The sequence below is a fragment of the Lissotriton helveticus genome, chromosome 4_2, assembly GCF_964261635.1.
Source record: "Lissotriton helveticus chromosome 4_2, aLisHel1.1, whole genome shotgun sequence".
Taxonomy (NCBI): Eukaryota; Metazoa; Chordata; class Amphibia; order Caudata; family Salamandridae; genus Lissotriton; species Lissotriton helveticus.
The window spans coordinates 2,620,801-2,647,640 of NC_136064.1; the positions used below are offsets into that span (position 1 = coordinate 2,620,801).

General features: G+C 46.8%; 1 protein-coding gene and 1 long non-coding RNA gene across 2 annotated transcripts in view; one reads left to right on the forward strand and one right to left on the reverse strand.

The window, feature by feature from the left end:
• LOC144752172 (uncharacterized) overlaps positions 1-26,840 on the forward strand; it is a 993,171-nt gene that overhangs the window by 263,098 nt on the left and 703,233 nt on the right. The window contains exon 2 of the long non-coding RNA XR_013594037.1: positions 5,611-5,691. This is a non-coding gene — a long non-coding RNA (uncharacterized LOC144752172). The remainder of the gene's footprint in view (positions 1-5,610; positions 5,692-26,840) is intronic.
• The window catches only part of LOC144752170 (homeobox protein CDX-4-like), a 396,907-nt gene that overhangs the window by 132,965 nt on the left and 237,102 nt on the right, over positions 1-26,840 (reverse strand). The gene's annotated exons all lie outside the window — the stretch shown is intronic.

Consider the following 26,840-nt stretch of genomic DNA (forward strand, 5'->3'; position numbering starts at 1 on the left):
GCAATCTGCTGCCTTTCGCCCCTTCCGTGGCCAAGGAAGGGATGCCCCCACATGTCCTGCCAGCCACGGGCCGCAGACTAACATCCAGCACGGTGGCGGACGTGGTAACCACTGTGGCAGTGCCCGGGGACAACGTCGAGGCCAGTCCACACCCACCCCCGAAGCATCTGCCTCAAAGCCCTCCTAGTCCGAGCTTTCAGGCCCACGTGACGCCATCACCTCCTCCACTGGCGGGGTTCGCCATCACCTCCTCCACTGGCAAAACATCACATCGGACAGGTGGGTGCTGCAAATCGTCCGAAGGGGCTACTCCCTCCCCTTCAAGGCGACCCCTCCAGCCATGCCACCGCAGTACCTCCGTGTGTCGGGGGATCACTTGAATCTTCTGCGAGAGGAAGTTACGGCCCTCTTGGCCATGGGGGCCATCGAGCGCGTTCCTGGGCCAGAAGTAGGGTGTGGTTTTTACTCCCACTACTTTCTGGTTCCCGAGAAGGGCAAAGGGGGCCTACGCCCTATCTTGGACCTGCGGAACGTCAACGGCTTCCTCCGGAAGGAGAGGTTCAAGATGCTGACACTGGCTCAGGTCTTAGCTGCCCTGGACCCGGGAGACTGGATGGTAGCGTTGGACTTGCAGGACGCTTATTTCCACATCCCCGTCCTGCCGGCCCACCGGCACTACCTGCGGTTCACGGTAGGCCACGAGCACTTTCAGTTTACCGTGCTCCCCTTCGGCCTTACCAGTGCCCCATGGGTGTTCACGAAAGTGATGGCGGTGGTCGCAGCTCATCTGCGCAGGTTAGGGGTTCCAGTCTTCCCCTACCTCGACGACTGGTTGTTAAAGGCGGGCTCGCCCCAGACAGTCGTCAGCCACCTCCAGACTATGGCCGACCTCCTGCACCTGCTGGGGTTCTCCATCAATGTGCCGAAGTCACACCTGTGTCCCTCTCAGAAGCTCCTCTTCATCGGATCGGTTCTAGACTCGGCGCAGTTTCGGGTTTCTCCTCCCGAACAGCGGGTTCGGGATATTCAGGCTCTGATTCCGATCTTTCAGCCGTTATCCCGAGTCTCGGTCAGGTTGCGCTGCGGCTTTTGGGGCTGATGGCCTCCTGCCTCCTTCTGGTGCAGCACGCCAGGTGGCGGATGCGGGCTCTGCAGTGGGACCTGAAGTTTCAGTGGGCCCAACATCAGGGCAACTTGTCCGACCATGTCTTTTTTTTTTTTAATTCTTTTTATTGAAACAAAACAGCTCATCAAAAGACACATCCGGTAGCAGTGTGAAGGGGCAGTGAATGATTAGAATAAACCAGATGTCAGCGGACATAGCAACGGTCTACCCCCATGGCATGCTAGTGGACCCACCTACCCCCAGGGGGTAGGTGGGTCCACTAGCCCATCCCCCCCTCCCCGCCTAGCCCCCCTCCCTGGCCAGAGCCCCCCCCGACCTTTCTCCCCCCATCTCCCCTACGGAGTATTCAGAATCTGTCACCAGCCAAGGCTCATGGCCTCCCAGGAAGTGGGGATGTCAAAGATGGGCAGTGTGTGGTGCCCAGTGGAGGAGACTCCTACAGTGAAGCATCTGGGGTATCCAGCCCTTCCCCTCTTGTACCTCCTCCAAGCCTGCCATATCCTTTCTTGTCCGACCATGTCTTGATCTCAGAGGGCACTGCAAGACAGTTGCAGTGGTGGCTCACGGACCGCGATTGGGGCAGTGGCAGATCCCTCTCCCTACCCCACCCGGAGCACGTGGTTGTGACGGACGCGTCCCTCCTGGGCTGGGGGGCCACATGGGAGAGGCAGAGATCAGAGACCTCTGGTCTCCGGCGGAGTTCCGGCTCCACATCAACCTTCTGGAGCTGCGGGCGATCCGACTTGCACTGAAGGCATTCCTCCCCTCTGTCCGGGGGAGTGTAGTGCAGGTGTTCACGGACAACACCACCGCCATGTGGTACTGCAACAAAAAGGGCGGGGTGGGGCCGTGGACCCTATGCCAGGAGGCTCTGCGCCTCTGGCAGTGGCTGGAACATCAGGGCGTGACCCTGGTGGTTCAACACCTGGCAAGTTCCCTGAACGCCAGGGCGGACGAACTCAGCCGTCGGTGCATAATGGATCACGAATGGCGTCTGAACTCGGACGTGGCGCAAGGCCTCTTTCAGCAGTGGGGAGAGCCTTGGTTAGATCTATTCGCCACAGAAGAGAACGCGCAATGTCATCAGTTCTGCGCGTTGGAATTTCCAGGGCGGTACGCGCTCAGAGACGCTTTTCATCGCGAGTGGAGTTGCGGTCTGTTGTACGCCTTTCCGCCTATACCACTTCTGCCCAGAGTGCTGAAGAAGATCAGACGCAACCGGGCCCAAGTCATCCTTGTGGCTCCGGACTGGGCACGGAGGTTCTGGTATCCCGAGCTACTCAGCATGTCTGTCGATCCCCCGATTCGTCTGCCCCTTCAGGAGGACCTTCTGTCGCAGCAGCAGGGGACGGTCCTCCACCCGAACCTGTCCAGCTTCCACTTACATGCGTGGAGATTGAGCGGCGGCAGTTGAAGACATTTGACTTGCCTCCTGAAGTCTGTAATGTCATTCTGGCAGCCAGGCGTCCCTCCACAAAACTGGTATATGCCTGCAGGTGGAACAAATTTGTGGCATGGTGCACAGCAAAGGCTGTGGATCCCCTTTCTGCCCCTCTTTCAGAGCTTCTCCTCTTTCTTCTCTTGCCCAGCAGGGCTCTGCTCTGGGCACTCTGAAGGGCTACCTCTCGGCCATTTCCGCCTTCTTAAGGCTACCTGATCAGCCCTCTTTATTCAAGTCCCCGGTTGTAAATAGGTTTTTGAAGGGCATCACTCATATGTTTCCTCCAGTTCCTTTCGTGATGCCTCAGTGGGACTTGAACCTTGTTCTAACCTTTTTGATGTGCGCTCCCTTTGAGCCACTTCATAACTGTCCTCTTTGCCTCCTTACTCTAAAGACCGCTTTCCTGGTTGCCTTCACCTCTGCCAGGAGAGTGAGTGAGCTCCAGGCCCTTTCTTCTAAGCCTCCTTTCCTTTCAGTCCATCCGGACAAAGTTGCGTTGCGGACGCGACCCTCTTTCCTGCCCAAGGTAGTCACAGCCTTCCACATCGGGCAGTCCATCACTTTGCCCACCTACTTTCCGCCTCCGCATCCCTCGAAAGAGGAAGAGAGGCTCCACCGCCTGGACCTAAAACGGCGCTCTCATTCTATCTGGATCGCACACGCCAGTTCCGGGTGGATGACCAACTCTTTGTTGGTTACGTGGGCGCTAAGAAGGGACGGGCGGTGCACAAACAAACCATTTCCCGATGGGTCGTCTTGTGCATCAAGGCGTGTTACTCTTTGGCTCGAAAGGAGCCTCCTGTGGGGCTTCGTGCCCATTCCACATAGGACACGGCGGCTACTACTGCCCTGGGCCGGGGAGTCCCCTTGCAGGACATCTGTCAGGCAGCTACGTGGGCCTTGCTGCACACTTTCGCAAGACACTACTACTTGGACAGCCAAGTCCGGAGAGATGGCTCTTTTGGCCGTTCCGTTCTCCAGGACTTTCTGGTGTGATCATTGGTTCGCAGACCCACCACCGGGGTTGGTATTGCTGGGGTATGTATTCTATGGTAAGGAATTTAATACTAACCTGTTTCTTTCAGATGCACAAGTTACTTACCTTTGGTAACGATATATCTGTAAGAAACAGTAGTTAGTATTAGATTCCTTACCACCCCACCCATCCTCCCCGTTCTGCGAACCAATATCTAGGGTTAAGGTCATCCTCTTTCAGGGCCCTAGTTTCATGGCACCAGTGTTGGTTTTTATCATGGCTCTGCGTTTCTGGCGCGGAAAAGCTAGGTATAAGAACTGACGTCAGCGTGCAAGGGCGGCGTCTAAGTACTCCAGCAACGTCATCCTGACGCCGACGACGGTCGAGGAGCCGCAGACGACGCCTACCGACACGCAAGGGTACTGCTACGCAAAAGTTTCCGGATCCAGTCTGACGCCTGGGGATATTCTAAGGCAGTGTTTCCCAAACTGGGGTCCGCGGACCCCCAGGGGTCCGTGACACATTCCCAGGGGGTCCGTAGGCAGCAGTTTTAAAAGCACAGCAACGTTTCTTGTTTAATTAGCAGAGTTCGAGCAACAATAACAGTGTCAAGATAATGCCAGTGATTAATGTACCTGCTGGAGAGAGAGGAGAGTTTTGTTCAGTGGCAGCTTTGACTTAACTAATGCAGCACACAGGGTTAATGTGCCTACTGCAAAGAACGTGCAACATGCATTTTAAAAAGCAGATTTTATGTGCATAGGTCCGTGGTTACTGCTTTTGTCACAGAGATTCTTTTGTTACTGTGCACTTATAAGTGACAATCGTAATCTAGCAGAGGGACCTATAAGCTGTCATCAAAGAGCTGCTTGCAAACTGCATGGTACCAGTTAGTAACTTATGTTTTTTCCCAGTCATTCATTATCCTGATGCTGCTAAAAAGATTTATTTGGGAAGAAATACATTTTTAATGTTAAAGTCAGTGCTAGCCACTGTGTTATGCTCTGAATCCTGAGTTTGTGCTTTTCCAGACCAAGCACTTTTTAAAAATGCCTACCAGTATGAATAACATGTGAACACTACACCTTGTACTCCCCTTTACCTTCTGTAACATTTTCTATACACTGATTTACATGTATGATTTATTGTCTCTATATGTGTGTGATGTAAAGTGCTCTGACATGCTACAATGGTATGAGAGATGCTATAAACCAATGGAAATGCATGTGACAGAGGGGGTATTCCTTCAATATAATATATAATATACTAAGGGCCAGATGTGCGACCTGTTTTTATATGCGCAAACGTGTTCGCGAACCCGTTTGCGCATACAAAAACCTATTGGGCCATGTACATAGCCTATTATGCAAGACACAATTTTTTTGCAACTTGCTGAATAGGTTTTGCAACTTGCTATTTGGAAGGGGCATTCCCTTCCAAATAGCGAGTCTCAAAACCATGTACAAATGTTTTGCGACTGCAATTGCGGTCGCAAAACACTCGCAATTATTACCCACTTCAAGTAGATAGTAATGCATTCGCAAATGGGAAGGGGTCCCCAGGGGACCCCTTCCCCTTTGCAAATGCATGCAAAATTATTTTTTAACGGCAGGCAGGGGTCCCAGGGACCACTGCCTGCCCCTAAAAAATGGAACAAAAACGTTTAATTTTCTTCTTTTTTTTTAAATGCAGGGACATCCGGCTGCATTTTTTTTTTAACTGCTTTATTTAAAAGCAGCCCCAGACATGGTGGTCTGCTGAGCCCAGCAGGCCACCATCCCTGGGAGGTCTGGCATTCCCAATGGGCTCGCAAATTGCGAGAGGCTCATTAATATTAATGAACCTTGCAATTTGCGCCCTCATTGGGAATCCCAAACAGTGTTAAACACACTGTTGTACATTTCATTTAACAACTCCCAATTTGCCACTCGCCAATTGCGAGGCACTAAATAAAATGGGCGTACATCTGGCCCCCAAATCCTTAGTGCTTTGAGTATTTGATTTGTGTGCATATGTGTGTTTTTTTTTTTAATTACTGTTTTAATATTTGAAATTTCACTCATACAGATTGCTTGGGGGTCCCCGGCTTCCAGTGGTGACTCAATGGGGGTCCTCAGGAGTCAAAAGTTTAGGAACCACTGTTCTAAGGTAAGGAATCTAATACTAACTACTGTTTCTTACAGATATATTGTTACCGAAGGTAAGTAACTTGTGCTTCATGCATGTATTGCAGTGTTAGCAGCATACAGTGTTAGTGACAGGCCTTTTTACCGTTGTAACATGAATGCCTGCCTACATTCATTTAAAACGTTCAGCTGGTCATAATAAACCCGGGATTCTGAATGCCAACATCCAATGCATTTGTTCTTGTGTTCTAGGATTGATTGTGTGCCATTCATAAGTGGTTTAAGCCGAAGGTTCCCTTTTGGAAACATACAACCTGGACCAGAGTGCAAGATGGAGAGGTTGATTTCACCAGACAGCATATGTGTGTTGCTGGCACCACCTAGATGGGAGTAGGGAACAAAAATCCCTGTAGGAAAGAAAGAGGAGACAGAATTTCTTTAGCTCAGGTTTCTCCAATGAGTAGCTAGTAAGCTACTGGTAGCTCTTCAGTTACCCGTAAGTAGGTCTCCTGGGTGCTGCCCAGCCAACAAAATTAGAACCTTTTACTTGGTTGCTTTGGTATGTGTACCAAAATTGAAGAGTTTGAATTAATGGCAAAAATTTGTGTATTTTCAGAACTGATAAGCTGATGTTTGCAAAAAATGGTTGAATTCCCAAAATATATTTAAATCTAATATTTGAACGATAAATTATGTGGCACTGACTATATTAACTTGGTGCCAGGGACATTGTAACTATGGCTGTTATGTATTATCCATGTAGAGGTATTCCACATAGACAAAGCATTTTGTAGGTTTCGCAAAATCTATTGTATTAAAAATAAACCTTAAAAAGGGCTTATAACCCATTCATTACTTACCTTTACTTATATTAGGTTGGCTCCTATTGCACTATACTTACCATTTGCTGGCTCCCACGTGTCTCCCATGTCACTCTTGTTTCTTTGCTTGTCAGTGCCTCCTCCTCACCGCCGTCGTTGTGCGGTGTAGCCTGGACCAAGTCCTTCTTCCTTCTGGTGGCCAGTATCCTTCCCCTGGCCTAGCATTTGTGGAGGTTATTTTTTTCACTTTCTTCTAAGTACTCAATACGAGTGCATGTGTTTGTAGTCCATCTCCCAGCTCATCGTTGTTGTTTGCTCCTCCCCTTCTTGCCTTCTGTTGTCTTGCTGCCCCCTCACCTGTTGTTTGTTATCATGTCCTTTGCTTTCCCTCACCCCCTGTTGTTGCTTGCCCCATACCACCTAGCTCACCCCTTACCGTTCTTGCTTGGCTCGTCCCACCCGCACCCTCCTACCCATTGCTTTCCTTTCTCCGCATTGTTGTTTGTCACAACTCCTTCTCGCCCTCTATTGTCTTGCTTCCCCCTCCCTTGTTGTTCGTTATCCATCTTTACTTGCCCGCTTTCCCTCTCCCACCAAACACGGTCTAGGTAAATGCATGCCACTAGGTGGGTAGGATCAGTTCGCGATTCCGCCTCATTGATCACGCAAAATGCATGCGAAGCGTAATCATCTGGTCTGGCTCCCTGCAGGTGTGTAAGTCCCTGCTGGGAAATACCACAGTGAATGTGGCTGAATGGGTAGCTGTGTTTGAGGTACCAGAGGTGCTGCCAGGCGTCCCAGGCGATATTTCCACATCACGCACGTCAACAGTCCATGCCAAGCTGAAATAACAGCCCCCTTTGGGGGCTGTCTGTGAGCCGAGGGAAGAGCTGGCAGGACACTGCCCCACCAATACATTTACCCTGGCTGAGTTTGGTGCGCCCTTCCGCTCCAGAGTTGATATAAGGGCACCCCAGTTCAGACATGGCCATATGCAAATCAGTCTGTAACTCACCTCTTTCCTCCCCTTAGTTAGAATCCCGCTACTTTGTTTCCCCCTCACTCACTCTGTCTCTCAGCGCCAGGAAGCCTCGGCGTCAGTGCGCTTTATAAATTGCACCTAAGATAAGATAAGTCTGACCCTGTGCCTCATGGGAACAGTCCAGCCCGAACTGCCATGCCTTCCCTGGACCGGAAACAAGCTTCCGAGGACCGGTATCTAGCATTTCAGCCGTCTTCAGCCCGGCTTGCTTGAATCCAGTGGCAAAGTGAGCAAGGGACTTACGTCTGAGCATACCCTGCCAACTTATGGCGAACAAAGTGGTACAAAAGGGGGTGGTGATGGACGGAGCATCTGAACCAATCAAACACTCACACCCAGTCAACAGATCTGGGTTTAATCCAACACCATGCTCAGACTTCTGAGAAGAGCAGAAAGTTGCTTAAAACATTCCACCGGACCACGGACACTAAGAAAAAGGAGAAGCAAAAACAATTCTCCTCAGCAACAGCATTATCTGAGCCAACTATTCCTACTAACAAGGCTCGAGATCGCCCTCATTCCTCCTGTTCAGATCCATCGTCGACGAGGCATAAACTCTCACAGCCCTGTCGACAGCACCATCACCGTTGACAACGGTGACTACTGTCTCATTCTCAAGACCGTCAATGGCATAAGACGATGACAACAGCATCCATAGACACTCCCATCCCATCTACGAGGATTGCAGTATCTACGAAGATCTTTTGATTATACCCCCGTCAACGATGACCCCATTGTTGATTCCGTTGATGACGACTTTGCAGATGATGACTCTGTGCACGATGACTCAATTGACGACGATTCTGTCTACAACGGGCACAATGCCCACAAGCATGTCAGAGCAAGAAACCTACATTGCGCTGATGACGCTGTTGACGCCACCGTTGATGAGAATTAAAATCACAAATATCAAAGACCTCTTAACGGACTGAGGTTACTTCACCCAGCAAGGTGTCACCTCAACCTCCAAGTCAACTACTAGACCCAGAGGAGTCAGATGATGATGGCCCCTTTGGAACAGCTCATAGCTCTTCAGAGGTCAAGTACCAGGAGGTAGACCACTTCGAGGTGGAAGGGCATTACCTCCTCAGGTGGAAGGGGTATTATCCTCCTCAGAGGCATTATGCGCAGTACAGATACCATTCCGATTCTCCACCCAGACAGGACTAAGTACAGGTGCCTAGATCTTTGGTTCAGGATCTCCAGGCTTTGCTCATGGATTATAGGAAACAGTGTCCTTACGCTTCTGGAGAAAAAACTGTTGCCCCAACTCAGCTTGTTTCTCCCTTAACCCCACCAATTCCTCCGCCTATCACTCCTAGGCTGACGCCTGTTACTCGCATTGCAGCACTACGAGGGACGATCCATTGTCATCTGATGACAGGGAAGAAGGCAAGAGTCCTGAACCTCAACCTCCACAAGGTGACTCAGAGGACTACATCATACCTAATCCATCACCACCTCCACAATTGCCTGTTGATTTACCTCTAGAAGACATCAGAGGTTTTCATAACCTAATGGATAGGGCGGCAACAGAATTTCTCCTCCCCATTTCTGTCAAACAGAATGACTGTTTCCTTTATGACTTTAAGGAACAAACAAGAAAGTCAGTTCAGCCTATACCTAATATAGAGTACATCTGGCAAGAGGGTATAACAATCATGAAAACCCTGCTACAGTGGCAGCTGTCCTGCCTCTTATTGATAAAAAGTACAGGGCTCCAGAATATTCCCCAGCATGCCTGACAGGACACCCCATAGCAGATTCTGTAATTTCTCAAGCGACTCTCCGAAAACCCATCTGCTTCCATATATGTGACACCAAACAATGAAAGAACAACACTTAGATAACATAGGCAAAGGTTTTCCACCATGTCTGCTATCACCGTGCGGCCAACTTCCTGCCTATAATAGGCCGCTATGATCGACAAATATGGTCAGACATTGGTTTTCTCATTGACCTAATACCTGAAGTTAGAAGATCTGAGGCCAAGAAAATTCTGCCAAAAAGTAGAGCGCACCTCCTCAGAGATAATGGACAGAGTCAAGTCCCTCAGCACCCTCCAGTACAGGAAGTTGTCCTTTCGGGGAGCGCGCGGCCGATAGTTCTCAGCATACAGAGGTGGGTATCAGCGCTCCCAATCATGCCAGACCTACCAGCCCCAAGTCAGACCTGTTTATCAACAACAGGCATATCGTCACCCATCTACAGCGTGATATGCAAAGCAAGGTATCTGCAGAAAGCCACCACCCCAGAGCTGGGATACAGGCCGGAAACAGTGATCTCAACCAGGTACCAGCTACACCATCACTGTCCCACCCCGTACATGTGAACATCTCCAACTACCTCCATAAATGGAGAACCATCAACTTGAATAGATGGGTATAAGATCTAGGTACCTATGGCCATACCCTGGAGTTTACAGAAAGACCACTAAACACTCCGCCAAGGGGAGCATACCCCTCTCATCTTCACTTATTGAACAAGCATTTGCAATGCAATAGATCCCGCATTTACCTAAATGTGAGCTTTTGGCATTGTAAATGACAATGCCTTTTATTTATGTTTTGGTTTGTAAAACAAATAAAAGGCATTGTCATTTGCAATGCTAATAGTTCAAACTCTCGCAAATGCGAGACCTATTGCATTGCAAATGCTTATTTAATTGGACCGGTCTCAAACTGCCCAGTAATTTAACACTCCAAAGAACCAACCCACCGGCTTCCCTACAAACACACTTCGGCCCAGAGATAAATATATTTATCTAAAAATGTAACATTCAGCAACTCAGAAACTACTCTTTATTGCCACATATGCTTGTAATGTTTGTGGATGCTACTTTTATGGGGCACAGTCTCATAAAATTCAGTGGTAGTGTCCCAATGGGGTAGGTTGGGCGGTGGGTTTTGTTTTTCACAGAGAAGCCTTGAGACGTGCTACAGGAGGCAGGCGGCCCATGATAGGGGGAAAGTTGTGAGACGAGGCTATTCCCACCCCGCTGCAGCCGAGTGAGAGAGAGAAGGCCCCGAAGGAGCAGGCACGTCGGCTTGCCTTTCAAATGTACCCATGCAGGCAGGCAGCGGTAAAGTGCCGGATCTTCGCCGCTGCCTTCCCCATAATGAGCGCTTTGTGAGCCGAGCGGCTGGCGAGGCCAGCAGCTGTCGCACTGTTTGCACTCGTTGTAAACAGGCCTCGCACCCTGCACCCATCGGGAAGGGGGCACCCTTGGCACGGGGAGGGGCCCGAGAGGTGCCAGGCACGACCTGCATGCACAGCTCGAGGGGGGCAATAAGGGTGCCAGGCATTGTGTGCTTGCAGAGAGGGCTACAGCTATACACATGCGGAGAGGTGCGGCCAAGACCTGGAACTCACTCCCCACTCACCTCCGCCTTACACAAAAACACATCTCCTTCAGAAAAGAACTTAAAACCTGGCTATTCGATAAATAATGAACCCCCTCCCCAAGCGCCTTGAGACCCTCTGGGTGAGTAGTGCGCTATATAAATTCCTGAACTTGAACTTGAACTAGAGGTGGTAGGCATGACATGCATAAGCAGAGGGGCAACACAGTACTATGTACGCAAAGGGAAATGAGAGGTGCCAGTCACAGTGAGTGCCCGGAGAGAGAGGGGGGAGATGCTGCAGCGATGCATGTAGAGGGGCTGAGGGGGGAGATGTGCAAGGCACTGCGTGCGTGCAAAAGGAGAGGAGACGATACAGTGCCAAGCACTGTGCATGCAGTGGGTTACCGGGAGAGGCACGAGAGAGGTGCCAGGCCCTGTGTGCATTCAGAGGGATGCTAAAAGGGCACAAGAGGTGTTACGCAGTGTGTGCATAAGGAGGGGTAACAGAGGGGACCGAGAGCAGTGCCAGGCTCAGTATGTGTTTGCAGAGGCACACTGGATGGTAGTTTGGGAGGCGGGTGCTAGAGCGGTGTATCAAGAGGGATGGAAAGCGAGAGGTGCTAGGCACAGTAGGCATGCACGGAGAGGGACAGTAGGGTGCAAAGGCATGGTGTGTACGAGCAGAGGGGCACAGGAACGGTTGGCCTAGCGAGACACAGGGAATGGGCAGTGGGGGTGCCAGGGACTTTGCATGCGAGGAGCACCGAAGGGGATCTAGAGAGGTGCCAGGCGCAGCGTGTACGAGCAGCGAGCACAAGCAAGGGGAGCCTGGAGAGGTACCACATAATGAGTGGGTACACACAGAAGGCCTTGGCAGAGAACCGTTATGTGCCAGGCCAAGACACTGGGAGGTGGGCAGTGAGGGTGGCAGGCAGTGTGTGCCAAGCTGGACACATGGACCGTTGTCCTAGAGAATGCTGGACACTGAATGTGCACATGGAGGGGCGGTGGTGCTCCTCATAAACGCAACAAGCCGCAGTTGGAGGGGTGCCAAGCACTGATAGAGCGCACACAGGAACACAGGAGATGCCTCCCCAGAGCCTATAAATGGAGGGAATGTGGTGTGCAAAGAGGTGTGGACACCGAGTGGGCGCACGCAGATAGACAGGGGGAGAAATGGACTGATATTCCTTTTTAGCCGCTGGGTGAACAGCTGACTGCAACAAGCGGGGGAGGGGGAAGCAACGAGAGGGACAGGAGACAGAGAAGTACAAGCCTCAGAGCACACTGAAATGCTTACGAGGCGGAGAGGCTCAGCAGCAGGCCTGTGGGACACTTTATAAGCAACTCATGAAAGTGCGCTATTATTAATAATGTAGGGCGCGTGAAAGGGAAAGCACTAGTGTAGCTGACACAAAAGTGCGGACACAAAAGTGTGCCATTATTAACAATGTAGCGCGTGTGAAAAGCGCGCGCAAAAGTAAAAGCACTAGTGTAGCAGATACAAAAGTGTGAACACAAAAGTGCGCCATTATTAACAATTAGCCCGTGTTGCTCGCTAACAAAATAAGAAGTGTTCCATTGTATGTACCATCAATCATCATGAAGATGAAGAACAGCGGGAACTCGCACTCAATGCCTTCAAACAGCTGAAAAAAATTAGAATATAAAGCACGGCGCCTTGCGATTTAACGTGTATTGCGGCCATAAAATGGGCTCCAAGGTTAATACAAAACAAGCAGACAAGGGGAAAATGGAACATAAGTAAGTGAAGCAATGAGTGGAGGTAAGGGCGAGAGAGAGGAGAACATCAAGAGAACCGAGAGAGAGGGGAACAAAATAATTAATAATATATATCTAAGTTCCAGGCAGAGCTTAACGTGCACTAGGATAAATTAAAAGGCACTTTTGAAAACTGGGTTTTACCTCGGTGGAAACATACTCAAGCTTCACTACAGAGCTTTGTCCTGCTCGTGACATTTATTATTTGACATTGTTGCGAGTCCCTAAAATCTGTGGGAGAAAAGCTGCGTGCCCGGGATAAGTCCATGGCATTGTACTGAAATAAAGCGAGTTGTCGACTGAAACAACCAGTGGTGCGCGAGCACTACAGAGGAGAGGGGGCCGAGGGAGCCTGTCGTCTGTGGCATGCTGATGCGCGTACTACACACCAGCGGGAATGGGCAGAGCAAAGGCGGCACATGCGCCTGCCTTTGCCCAATTTCGTGCTGTATATTTTTTTTAAAGCACTCTACAACCAATAGCGGACTGCGAAAGCAAAACCACGCACTTGAGGTTGTGGTCAGATTTCTGAAGCCTGTATAAGAGGTCTCGCGCTGCACGAGCATTGTTGCGCACTGCAACGCTAGTTGCGAGACCTAAAAAAAGAGGCCCATATAATGCTTGCCAAGGAAGCAATAGAGAAGGTTCCGGTTGCTCAAAAGGGAAAGGGATTCTACTCCAGTTGTTTTCCTCAAGCGCAAAAAAACAGGGAATAGAGACCCATTCTAGACCTCAGGAAACTAAACAAATTCCACTGCAAGCAATCCTTTTGAACGATTACTATCTCTGACATTCTCCATCTCCTAAACAGCGGAGACTGCATGATGTCACTAGACCTGGAAGATGCATTTTTCCATATCCCCATTTATTCCTAACACTGCAAATATCTCCGCTTCTCTGTAGCTGGAACCCATTACCAATTCAAAGTCCTCCCATTCGGCCTCAAGTCATCCCCTTGCATATTCTCCAAGTGTTTGGCCCCAGTAGCAGACACTCTCAGGAATCAAGGTTATCAGATATTCCCCAAACTAGACGACTGGCTGCTAAAAGATTCAACTTCAAGGCAAGGTCACAGAGCCACAAAAGCCTGCCTGTCACTGTTTCTCAAGCTTGGTCTTACTGTAAATTGACAGAAATCCTCAACTACTACCCAGTCAAATGAGGCAGTTTCGAGGAGCAAACCTGGATACAACTCAGAATAAAAAAAAGCCTTCCTCTCCCAGGAAAGACAAAGTAGACTAGCAGACTTGGCTCACAAAATCTCAAGAAAAAAGTGTGTTTCAGTGATGCTGTTCAAGTCGCAACTGGGCATAATTTCTTCTGCAATCAACCTAGTTCCGCTGGCACACCTCAAGATGAGATCATTGAAGGAAGAACTGCAGCTGCAATGGATTCAATCAGAAGTGTCCTTTGAGAACTTGATAACCAAAACCCCAAGGATGATAGAAACTCTAACGTGGTGGTCTCAGATATCTCATCTCTCTCAATGTCTAACGTTTCTGCCATTGGTACCCAACTTTTTATCACCACTGACGCTTCTCTAGAAGGCTGGAGCAGTCACTTTCAGGACCTAAAGATCCAAGGAAAGTGGTCAGCAAGTTAAAAATGTATGCACATCAACAGCCTGGAGCTGAAAGCCATCTTTCTTACCCTGCAGGCTTTTCTCCCACGAATCGCAGGATCCTCAGTGCTGGTACATATGGACAACAGGTCTAGCATGTATTATATCAACAACAAGGAGGTACAAAAGCTCTAACACTGTCTCATGAAGCCCAGGAGCTTTCGAGTTGGCTCATGACTCATAAGATATTCCTGTTATCCATATACTACGCTAAATGCCATAGTGTGGCTACCTATGGAGCGGAAATTTGGGGTTACGGCCGTATCGACCAGCTTCAGATCACTGAAAATGTGTTCATTAAGTACATTTTGGGTCTTCCCCAAAGCTCCCCGATATTGGCCTCACATAGGGAGCTTGGTATAGAGTACATCACCGATACCATCCGATGCCAGCCCATCTTATTGTGGCATCGAGTATGGTGTAACCCTGAAAGTCATTTAACCCGCTCCCTTATTCTTGATTGTCTAAAATTAACAAACTGGCAAAAAATCCTGTGGCTGAAATTCATATATAATTTCTTTAAAGATCTGGACTGTGAACAATATTTCCTTGATCCCCCTTCAGTCGAAGATATCTCAAGAAAACAACTAAAGCAAATGGCGCTAGCCCATCTGAGAGATCTTCGAAACCAGGCCGAGATCATTAAACCAAAGAACGAGAAAATCTGCTCATTACAGACAGGAAAAGTAATTCAGCCCTATTTGACTTTCTTTTTATCAAATTATGAAAAGTTTTTAATCACCAGGCTGCGCTTTGATGTCTTTTTCCGTTTGGTTACATTCCCGGAAATACAGAACTGGTCTTCTAATATGATGAAATGCCCCTGTGATGGAGCCTCTGCACAGTCCACGATCCACGTTGTCCTTTTCTGTAAATACTATAACCTTGCAAGGAAAAGATGGATCATTCCGATCCTCCGGGCCAGTGGACTTAGACAATCTTATCCAGCTCTCTTCTATTTACAATCCCCAAAATCCCCACATGAAGCCAAATTCATAGCGACTTTTCTTAAAGCAGTTATAAGAGTTCGCCGTAATATCGCTAGTTAAATGAACATGTCTTGCTAAAGAATTGTAAAGATGTTTTTATAACCTCAAAATATCTTTTATTGCAGTGATCTTATTCTTATATAATTCCATTTTATCTTAAACGTGTTATTTGTGTGTACATTTTTCTAGAATGTACTTTTTATGATTATACAAATTTTATAATCGAATAAAAGTTGATGAATACAGAATATTCCTGAAGGCTGTGCACGTGTCTGGAGTGCACAACACCTTAGCAAATATTCTCAGTATAGCCAAAGACAGAAGCAACAAGTGGGAGCTGGATTAACTGCAGCTGGACAAAATATTCTCACTGTGGGGGAAACCAGCATTGGATCTCTTTGCAACAAACAGCAACACCAATTGCCAGTCAATATCCCCTCCCAGGGTTGTGGGGGAGTGCACTTTCGATGCAATGGTCCAGGCTTTATGAATATGCTTTTCCCCTTCCCACTAATTCCAAAGGTTCTCAGCAAAATGAAAATGGAACACTTTGACACCTCATCTTGATCACTCCCAAGTGGCCCAGGCAGCACTGGTTTACAGAGCTGCTCCTCCTGTCAAAGACCGGTCCTGTCTGCCTACCAACAACCCAAACGCTCTTGACAATGAACCAGGGCCAGATCTTACATCCGGATCCAACCTTTCTCCACTTAAACGCATAACTTCTGAGTTCTACGAGGTTCGAGACTTAAACATCACTCTAGAATGTTGAGCTATATTATCTAAAGCGGAAGACACAAATGAAACATACAAATGAAAATGGAAAGGATTCTGTTTATGGTGTTACCAAAATAATTTACACTCGTTAGAAGCATCTCCTGAGCAGATACTGCCTTATCTCCTCTCACTGGCCAAATCAGGTCTTATGCATGCATCGGTCAAAGTTCACCTTGCAGCAATTTCATGATACAGACAATTGGCCCAATCTCTCTCTCTGAGTTCTACAAGAATGATAAAACAATTTACGAAAGGCCTGTTCAGGGCTTTCCTATCAGAGTGAGCTCCTGCCCCAGAATGGCACCTCAATGTGGCACTCTCAAATCTCGCAGCTTTTGAACCCATTCTCAAAGCCAAGTTAAAATTTCTCACGTGAAAGGTTGCTCTATCAGTTGCTCTCACCTCCACAAGAAGAGTTGGTGAAATACAGGCTTTTATAACACAAGAGCCTTTTCTGCGTTTCACTGAAGAGTTTGTGCTTCTCAGAACAAACCCAAAATTTATTCGCAAGGTTCCTTTTCAATTTCATCTCAATTAACCTATCATACTACGGACATTTTTTCCTAATCCAGCATGACCGCCCATAAGATCTCTTCATACATTGCACACTGTCTTAAGTTCCATCTCCACTGAACAAAGAATATTTGCAAAACAGATCAACTAATAGTGCCTTATGGGCGATCTCGTCAAGGGACTGCAGTTACAAAAGCCACAATAGCAAGGTAGATTTCAGCAGCAATTCAGTTTTGCTACTCCAAAGCTGGCATATCGCTAACAATGCAAACTAAAGTTCATTCAATCAGAGCGGTGTCCAATTTGGCTGCTCTGTTTTCAGGGGTTCCACTAGAGTAGATATGTCCTGCATCAACGTGTAAGAGCACCCACAAGTTCACGCAGAACTACTGCCTGGAATCAGCTCAACATTGCAAGGCAGCCATAGGCCAGGTGATATCACGCCATCTGTTTCAATAAGGTGGGCCTCTATCGACAGAGGTGTTTATTCATATTTAAATTCAAATGCATATCATACGGTTGTGTGTTGCCTATTACATTTTCCTTTAGGGATATTTATCTTTCTGTCATAGAAATGAATGCTTACAAGCTCAATATATGTCTCTGATGTAGATATATTTTATATATATATATATATGTTCGAGGCATATGGGCTGCTGAATTCATATCTTGTGCATAGATCGCCGCCTAGTGTTGGGTCCGGATGATTGCACTTTGTTGTCCTGGAAGAGTCTTCGAAGTATCACGAGATAGGTGACTCCTCCCCTGGACTACAGTGCGCATGGGCATCTTCTCTATCCTCAGATTGTTTTTTACCGCCCTTGGGTTCGGATGTTATTCCTTTACTCCAACTTCAGAAACCGAAACTAACTACTTTTATAGGCCAAAAGGCCTTCGACTTCGACGGTATTGTTCTCGTTCGGTACTTCTTGACTCAACCAACCTCTCCATCTTGATCCAGTTTTCGACGCGGGCCGTTGGGCCTATTCGACGCTGGCCGGTGGGCCTTTTCGGCGCCAAGTGGGTCTGCTGTCGATGGAAAGGAGCCCGTTCAAAAGGTGCCCACAATGCCACTCCAAATTCCCGCATACTGACAAGCATACAGTATGCAACAAGTGCTTATCACCAGAGCACAACGAACAAAATTGCCCAGCGTGTGCCCAATTCCGTTAGAAGAAGACCATCCGGATTCGACGGGCCGCTAGGCAAGAGATGCAGCAGTTGGCACCGGAACCGGAGAACATCTTCGATGATGAACGCGACCTCCCGGAAGCGGCGGACTCGGACCTAGAGATCGTCACTGTCAAGGACCAGTCGGACTCCGACGACGAGATCCCACCGGGGCAAATCGTGAGTACACAGCCCCCAACGCTGCTTATCCCAAAACCGAAGGCCCCGGTCGAAGCATCGCCTAAAGGCCTTAGCTGAGATCGAATAACCTTTTCAGAAGCCCCGACCTCAGGCTCGGCTCAGAAGACCAAAACAAAGCATTCCGTGAGCCCAGGACCAAGTAACGTTCCTCCCAAGAAGGTCGTCGAACCCAAAAGGGTTGTCGAACCGAAGGTGGCCGACCCAAAAAAGGCCGTCGAGCCAAAAGTCGTCTAACCAAAGAAGGCCGTCGAGCCAAAGGTCGTCGAACAAAAGAAGGTTGACCAGCCAAAGGGCGTCGAGCCGAAGAAAGGGGTTGAACCAAAAATGGTCGTCCACCCCAAAAAGGTTATCGAGTCAAAAGCTATCGATCCAAAGAAAAGCCTCGACTCTAAACAGGTCATCGATCCGAAAACAGCACCCGATCCTAAAAAGAGTGCAACTAAACCAAAGCCAGTCGAACCGAAAAAAGGCATCGACTCGACCAAAGACACTGACCCTAAAAAAGGCGTCGAGCACAAAAAGAGAATCGACCCGAAAAAGGTTGTCGACCCAAATAAAGTCACCGAACCAAAAAAGACTGCCAAACCAATAAAAGACGTCGAAACAAAGAAGGTTACCGACCCCAAACCGACAGTCGAGTCGAAAAAGACTCCAGAACCAAAGGCCCTCGAGCCAAAAGGTCACAAGCAAGTCAGTAAGCCAAAAACATCGGCGCCAAAGCCACGGACAGTGGAAGAGGAACTCTTCCATCCTGATCCAGAATCAGAGGAACAATCAAAACTGTATATAAACCCTGAAACCGCAAAGTGACCATCTATTACCGGAAAAAGAGACCATTGGACACGGACACTACTTGCCCTGTACCACCAAAGAAAAAGGACTTCGGGACATCTCCCTCTAGGCCTTTTACTCCTCCTCCTTTCTATCCTAATATGCCTTTTGTGCCCTACTCTCCTACACACTCAGAATACAATGATGAGGATAACATGGGGGAAGATGCTCAGGAAGATTTTAATGACCCAGAGGATCCACAGGCTCAGGATGACACAAGGGATGATCAAAATGATCCATATGACACACAACCCATCCCTGACACCTCCCCATACCCTACTACGCCGTCGCCTACTGACGACACCATTGTGTTTAACCAACTGCTAGATAGGGCAGCAAAATACCACAAGGTCGACATGCACACTGACCCAATAGAAGAAGATTTTCTATTTGACACTTTTCCAACCTCCGAGAAAAATGTCGGGACACTTCCTATGCTAAAAGGGGTACTAAAACACGCGCCAGACATATTCAAGGATCCAGCCAGGGCACGGGTGCTCAATCCCAGGGTGGAGAAAAAATATAAGGCGGCCCCTACAGACCCTACTTACATTAAATCACAATTGCCTCTAGACTCACTGGTAGTAGTAAACTCTCGTAAAAGAACCAACTCACAAACAACAGGAGACGCTCCACCTCCTGACAAAGAGTCTAAAATATTGGAGGCCTCAGGCAAAAGAGTGGCCTCGCAAGCTGCTAGTTCATGGAGGATCGCAAACACACAGGCTGTCCTAGCTCGCTATGATAGAGCACACTACGACCAGCTTGAAGGTTTACTGCAACACCTGCCAGAACCTTTCAAAGCTCAAGCTAGCGACTGCATACAGGAAGGCAAATTTATAACTAATCCTTCCATTAAATGTGCACTAGACGCCGCCGACACAGCAGCCAGGTCAGTTAACATTAGTGTGTTACTACGCAGACACGCGTGGCTATGCATCTCTGGTTTTAAGAACGAGGTGCAATCCACCATCCTTAACCAACCAGTTAATCAAGACTTCCTGTTCGGTCCTGCAGTAGATACCATTTTGACAAAATGAAGAAAGATACTGATACTGCAAAATCTATGGGCGCGCTGCAGTTTCAACAACATAGAGGTTCCTTTCGTCAGTCCTCCTACAGAGGCGCCTTAAGAGGCAACACTTCACAGACTTCCTCTGCATACAAAAGCAACACTCAAAGCTCCTTCAATAAGGGCTCCAGCAGGGGAGGTTACAGGGGCAATAATAACAAGGGCAGAGGACGTGGCGGCAATAACACCAGAGCCTCCACTGCCACCAAACAGTGACTTCATCACACTCCCTCTAGACCATTTAACACCAGTCGGAGGCAGAGTCAAACAGTTCCTACCAGTCTGGAATGCAATTACCACAGACAGGTGGGTGAGACAAATTATCCAGTATGGTTATTGCCTGGAACTCACTTCTACTCCACCCAACATACCTCCCAGACAACGTCCTATGTCCAAAGAACACATGACCCTGCTACAACAAGAGGTCAAATCCATGCTAGAAAAGGGAGCCATAGAACCAGTCCCTTTTCAACACCAAGGAACAGGAGTATACTCACTATACTTCCTTATTCCCAAAAAGGACAGGTCCCACAGACCAATATTAGACCTCAGACCTCTAAATCAATACATACTCTCAGAGCACTTCCATATGATCACTCTGCAACAAGTACTCCCATTACTCCAGCAAGGCGACTTCCTAGCAACATTAGACCTCAAGAACCCATATTTTCGCATACCTATACATCCAGCTCACAGGAAATACCTCAGGTTCACAATAGAAGGTCAACATTATCAGTTCAAGGTTCTCCCCTTCGGGTAACCACAGCCCCAAAAGTGTTCACAAAATGTTTAGCGGTAGTAGCTGCATACCTCAGACGGCAACACATCCACGTGTATCCATACCTGGACGATTGGCTCATAAAGGCAAACTCGTACCAGCAGTGCGCAAGCCATAAGTCTCAAACACTCCAGCTGCTACACAGCCTGGGTTTTTCCATGAACTACCCAAAATCACATCTACAACCCTCCCACATACAACAATATCTGGGGGCTACAATAAATACCTCTCTAGCAAAGGCATATCCAAATCAATCAAGGTTTGCCAACATCCAGACTCTCATTTAGAAATTTCAGCCACAACCCTCTTTGCCAGCTCGAGTATTCATGCAACTAATCGGCATGATGGCCTCCTGTATATTCATTGTTCCCCATGCCAGACTTCAAATGCGTCCACTACAGGAATGCCTAGCACGGCAGTGGAACCAAGGTCAGGGGCAATTAAAAGACCTAGTGTTGGTGGACAGTCGGTCTTACAACTCTCTGCAGTGGTGGAACCCACAAAACCTTTCCAAGGGGCGACTGTTCCAAGAGCCGGTTCCACAAGTAGTACTAACAGCGGACGCATCACTGACAGGTTGGGGAGCCCATTTACTACAATACACAGTCGAAGGGCTCTGGACAATCAAACAAAGGAGACTGCATATCAACCAACTAGAGTTCCTAGCAATATTTCTGGCACTAAAAGCATTCCAAAACTACCTGTGCAACAAGGCTGTGTTGATCCGGACGGACAACATGACAGCCATGTACTACATTCAGAAACAAGGAGGGACACACTCTCCACAACTGTCCCACTTAGCACAGAACATATGGAAGTGGGCAATTCCCAAAAACATTTTTCTCCTGGCAGAACACAAAAGACAATCAAGTAGCGGATCTGCTAAGCAGACACAGTCAACAGCTACACGAATGGGAGATTCACCCTCAAGTTCTACAACCATTCAGCCAAAGATAGATCTGTTTGCCACAAACGAAAACTCAAAATGCCAGTACTTTGCCGCCAGGTTCCCACATCCACGGTCACAGGGCAATGCGATATGGATGAACTGGTCAGGCAGATTTGCGTACGCTTTTCCACCAGCTCCACTGATTCCGCTACAATGATCCTGGTTGCTCCCACATGGGCGAGACAACCATGGTACACAACGTTCCTGGAACTCTCAGTAGTTCCCCACCAAAGACGGCGCCTTGCGCCCCATCTTTTAACTCAGAACCATGGAGAAATCAGGCACCCAGATCTCAATAAGATGAACCTAGCGATCTGGCTCCTGAGTTCTTAGAGTTCGGATACCTTAACTTACCTCCTGATTGCATGAACATTATCAAGGAGGCAAGACGGCCAACTACTAGAGCATGCTATGCAGCTAAATGGAAACGATTTGTAATTTACTGCAACAATAACCAAATGAATCCATTAGATGCTTCCATCCAAAACATTATCTGTTACCTCTTGCACCTCAAAGATGCAATCTAGCATACTCTTCTATAAGACTACATCTTGCTGTTATAGCTTTTATGGAAGGTCTTAAAAGGATAATCCCTCCAAAGCACCCACCTTCACCAGTCTGGAACCTAAATATAGTACTTACCAGACTTATGGGACCTCCTTTCGAATCACTCCACTCATGTGAATTACAATTTCTAACATGGAAGGTGGCATTTCTAATTGCCATTACCTCCCTCAGGCAAGTAAGTGAGCTACAGGCACTAACCATCCAAGAACCTTTTATGCAAATACATGCTAATAAGGTAGTACTTCGAACTAACCCTAAGTTCATGCCAAAAGTCATATCCACTTTCCATATCAACCAATCCATAGAATTGCCAGTTTTCTTTCAAAACCCACAGTCAGTGGCTGAAAGAGCCCTACACACATTAGATGTAAGGAGAGCTCTGCTATATTATGTGCACAGGACTAAATCATTTCGGAAAACAAAGCAACTGTTTGTTGCTTTTTCACCACAACATAAAGGTAATCCCATCTCAAAATCAGGAATAGCCAGATGGATAGTTAAATGCATCCAAATATGTTATCAAAAAGCTAAACGCACGCTAACAGTTCCCCCAAAAGCACACTCTACGCGTAAAATGGGGGCATCCATGGCTTTCCTAGGGAATATTCCCCTTGAAGACATATGTAGGGCAGCTACATGGTCTACCATACACACTTTCACTAAACACTATTGTGTAGACGTGCAATCAAAGCAGCATGCTGCGGTAGGCCAGGCTGTCCTTAAAACTCTTTTTCAGACTGCTGCAGCTGGTACAGGTGACCACCGCTAGAGGAGATACTGCTATACAGTCTATGCACAAGATATGAATTCAGCAGCCCACATGCCTCGAACGGAATATGCTACTTACCAGTATGCATCTGTTCTTGGCATGTAGGGCTGCTGACATTCATATCGCCTACCCTCCTCCCCGGTGCCTGTTGCAGCTGCAGGATTCTCTTTTGCATGGCCATCTCTTACTTACTATACTCCATCTTTGCCACAATGGCGAAAAACAATCTGAGGATGGAGAAGATGCCCATGCGCACTGTAGTCCAGGGGAGGACCGCCTATCTCGTGCTACTTCGAAGACTCTTCCAGGACAACAAAGTGCAATCATCTGGACCCAACACTAGGCGGCGATCTATGCACAAGATATGAATGTCAGCAGCCCTACATGCCAAGAACAGATGCATACTGGTACGTAGCATATTCCATATATATATATATATATATATATATATATATATATATATATATATATATATATATATTTATATATATACAGCAAACAGGATAAACACATTAGAAAAAACTGGCCATTGATCCTAGATGATCCGATTATTTACCACACTTGACAAAAAAACGCCTCTATGACATATACCAGGGCTAGATCAATGAAGGACGTCCTGGTTAAAAATGACCCCTTTACGAAAACCAAAAACACTTGGCTGTCACAGAGCAAGGGCTTTTATCGCTGTAGGACGTGCAAAGCGTGCCAATTTGGGGTTAACAAAACATCATATGATACTCCTCTCAGTGATATAGAAAGACCAATAGGGAAAGCTCTAACCAGCAAATCTGATTTCGTAGTATATGTCTTGAAGTGTTCCTGTACCCTTAGATATGTAGGGAGTACAATACTACAGGGGCACAAAAGAATACTACAGCATATCAGAGCTATTAAAAACAAAGACACAACCTACCCTGTAGCGAGACACTATGGGGAAACGCACAATGCATACCCTAAAGAACTCAAATATTTTTTAATTGATCCTATCCCACCATATAAACGAGAAGGGGATAGGGAAAGGGCACTCCGAAGGTTGGAAACCAGCTATATTTCAGACCTCGATAGCAAACACCCAGGAGGCCTGAACATTACTGAGGAGCTATACACCTACCTTTAAATCAAAGGGTCCAAAAGAAAACCAAGCTGATTACCCAATCTCAAAAATTAGTTTAGTCATAAGAATGAAGGAGATCTAATGGGCTAATTTAGCTAAGTCAAAAGACATTAAAATTAATGTAAAATTTGAAGGTTACTAGTCAACATGTTATGCTGCTAAAAAATCCCACTTGTTATGTATATAAAAAACTTATTTTACACATTTTTACACGGTTTTTAGAAGGGATCTCAGGAAATCTTTTTATACACAAGTTTCATAAAATGTAATTAATATGTATCTTCACGGGTTTTAGATAAAAATGTTGGTAGAGCAAAGCCATATTTTAGCATATGAAGGATTGATTTGCTTAAGTACTGTAGATTGCACTAGCACTTTATGTAATCTACTGCAAAGTGGTTCAAATAAGAATGACTGGGTATTTAAACCTGGATGCAAAAAGAACCAAATACAACAACTTACCGGTCATGTTACATACTTTTACAGGTATTTAAACCTGAATGGGCAAATTATGGTAACTATTTGAAATCAACTTTGAATAGTATGTTGTTTATGTTCATGCTAAACTTTGCACTTTGGGCACTGGTCACTTTAAGAATGAGCAGAGAAAAAAGACAAAAACTTTCAAAAAATGTAAAAATGGGTGTATTAAAACTTTGTACCATTATGGCGTATCATGTGATCAAGGCACTTGAGTGCTGAAACGCGTAATGCTGCTAGTGCTGATGTGAACAGAATACATTTTAAAATCTGCTCTTACTTGAGGTCCATGCTTCGTTGTTTTTTCATGTAGATGGAAGAGTTGGAGTTGTGGGGATATCCTTGGGATCGGACTTCACAGGCTAGGACTGTCTGCAGTTCACATTTTGCTTCACCAGAGTTATTTGGTTAGTCCTAATCCCGCCCCGGAGCACAGGAGGAAAACCGGCAGTGGCGAGGTTAATCCAACCTCGTTGTGGGCTGCAGGCACTGTCTTCGCCGCCCCTGCCCAATGGATACCTGCAACCTGGGGCTGAGGCGTACGAAGGGGAGCTGAGGAGGCTTGGTTGTGGACAAAGCAGCCGAAAAATACGGAGCATGACATTTTGCTTTGTTTTTTATGGACTCACTTTGCTCTGGTCCCGCTTTCTGCACAGAATTTTCATTTGATCCCCCCAGCACTAACCCCCATGGTCCACTCACAAGGGACTCTGGGACCTGTAGTTTTCCCAGGTGCAAGGGACTCTACACAGGTGTGCTGTTTCTGGTTTCCTGGGGGAGGTGCAGACTCGTGACACTGAGTTCTAAAGAGAGGCGGGACTCGCATACAGAGTGATACTCCTGTGGAGGCTTTGGGCGCTGACGAAGGCATGACATCAGCCAGAAATGCATCCGCCAATTTCCTGAATAAAGCCTTGGTCCCTTGGGTCTCTGTTTTCTCTCTTTTTTCGGAAGGAGCCTGCCCCGCATATATATATATATATATATATATATATATATATATATATATATATATATTTAAGCTCAAGGTGCCCCTAGGGCAGAGACTCACTCGAGCACAGACCACCATGGTAAAAGCGCTTCCTCTGGGCAGATAATCGATGCAACCTGATGCGTTTCGAAGCCAAGTGCTTCTTTCTCAAAGGTTCAATCTTCGTACGCTGCTTGAGACACACCTTCTTTTAACCGATGACACGCCCTCAGATGGGCTTAAATATATATATGTATATATAGATATATATATATATATATGAAGAAACTTGCCGCTTGCAGGACACCACACAGGATACCATGCCGATAGAAAGCAACAAAGAGTCGACCCAAAGGTGCTGGTGCAGAGTGATTTAATCAGATAAAGCCAGCGCTGCCGCCATGACGCGTTTCGCCTTCGAGAAGGCTTGATCACATGACAAACTGCATAGCAGTAAGCAGAACTTTTAAAGTGACAGTGCATAGTTACGTGACATGAAAATGGAAAAAATACTGAGTTGTAAAACGCTGCAATCATGCAATCGACAGAAGTCATAGAAACATATCTTAGCAAAACATCAAATAGTGGTGTTTTAAAAGTAATGTAGTTGGAAATATACGCTTTGGCAAATATAAAAGCAATTTTCCATATCACAAACCAAAATAGAACAATATATTGACAATATATATACACGATAAATAGTTTAATCTATGTACAAGAGCGATGGCTCATAATCAAATATATTTGGTTTGTATGATGAATAAAGTCGATCCGTGCAAATTCAAAGCAGCAGCGTTGATCCAAATTCATAAGACAATATGTCACAAAATTCTAAATAGAGCCATAGTGGGCTGGTCACAATGTCTGCCAAAAATGTATAAAGTGCAAAATAGTGATTGTGCAATTTTCTCAATAAAGTGCTAGAGTTAAAGACAGATAATTCCTAAAATACAAGTTAAAATCAAGTTACTCATAAGAGTTCATTTCATTATAATTATATACAGTAATCCGTACGGAACAGGAACTAATGAGAGGGAACAAAAAAATATCAAGAGAAATATATATATATATATATATCTATCAAGCAAAACCGAAGTTCCACTCGCGCTCTCAGAGTCAGTCTGACGCAGTAAATTGCAGGTCTTGTGCAATACAGTTGGGGGTTTATTCAAATCATAAACCCGTCGTGACGCGTTTCGTCACCGAAGTGGCTTGTTCACACAGCGTTTGTGTACACAGAAATGCCATTACATACACTTAATCATGGACATAGCAGAGGGACTTCAGACAAATACAAATCCTGCCTGGACTGTGAGCGCCATCTTGTAATATCAAGAGTCATCACGTTATGCTATGTATTAAGCAAGTAGTATCTCAAGTA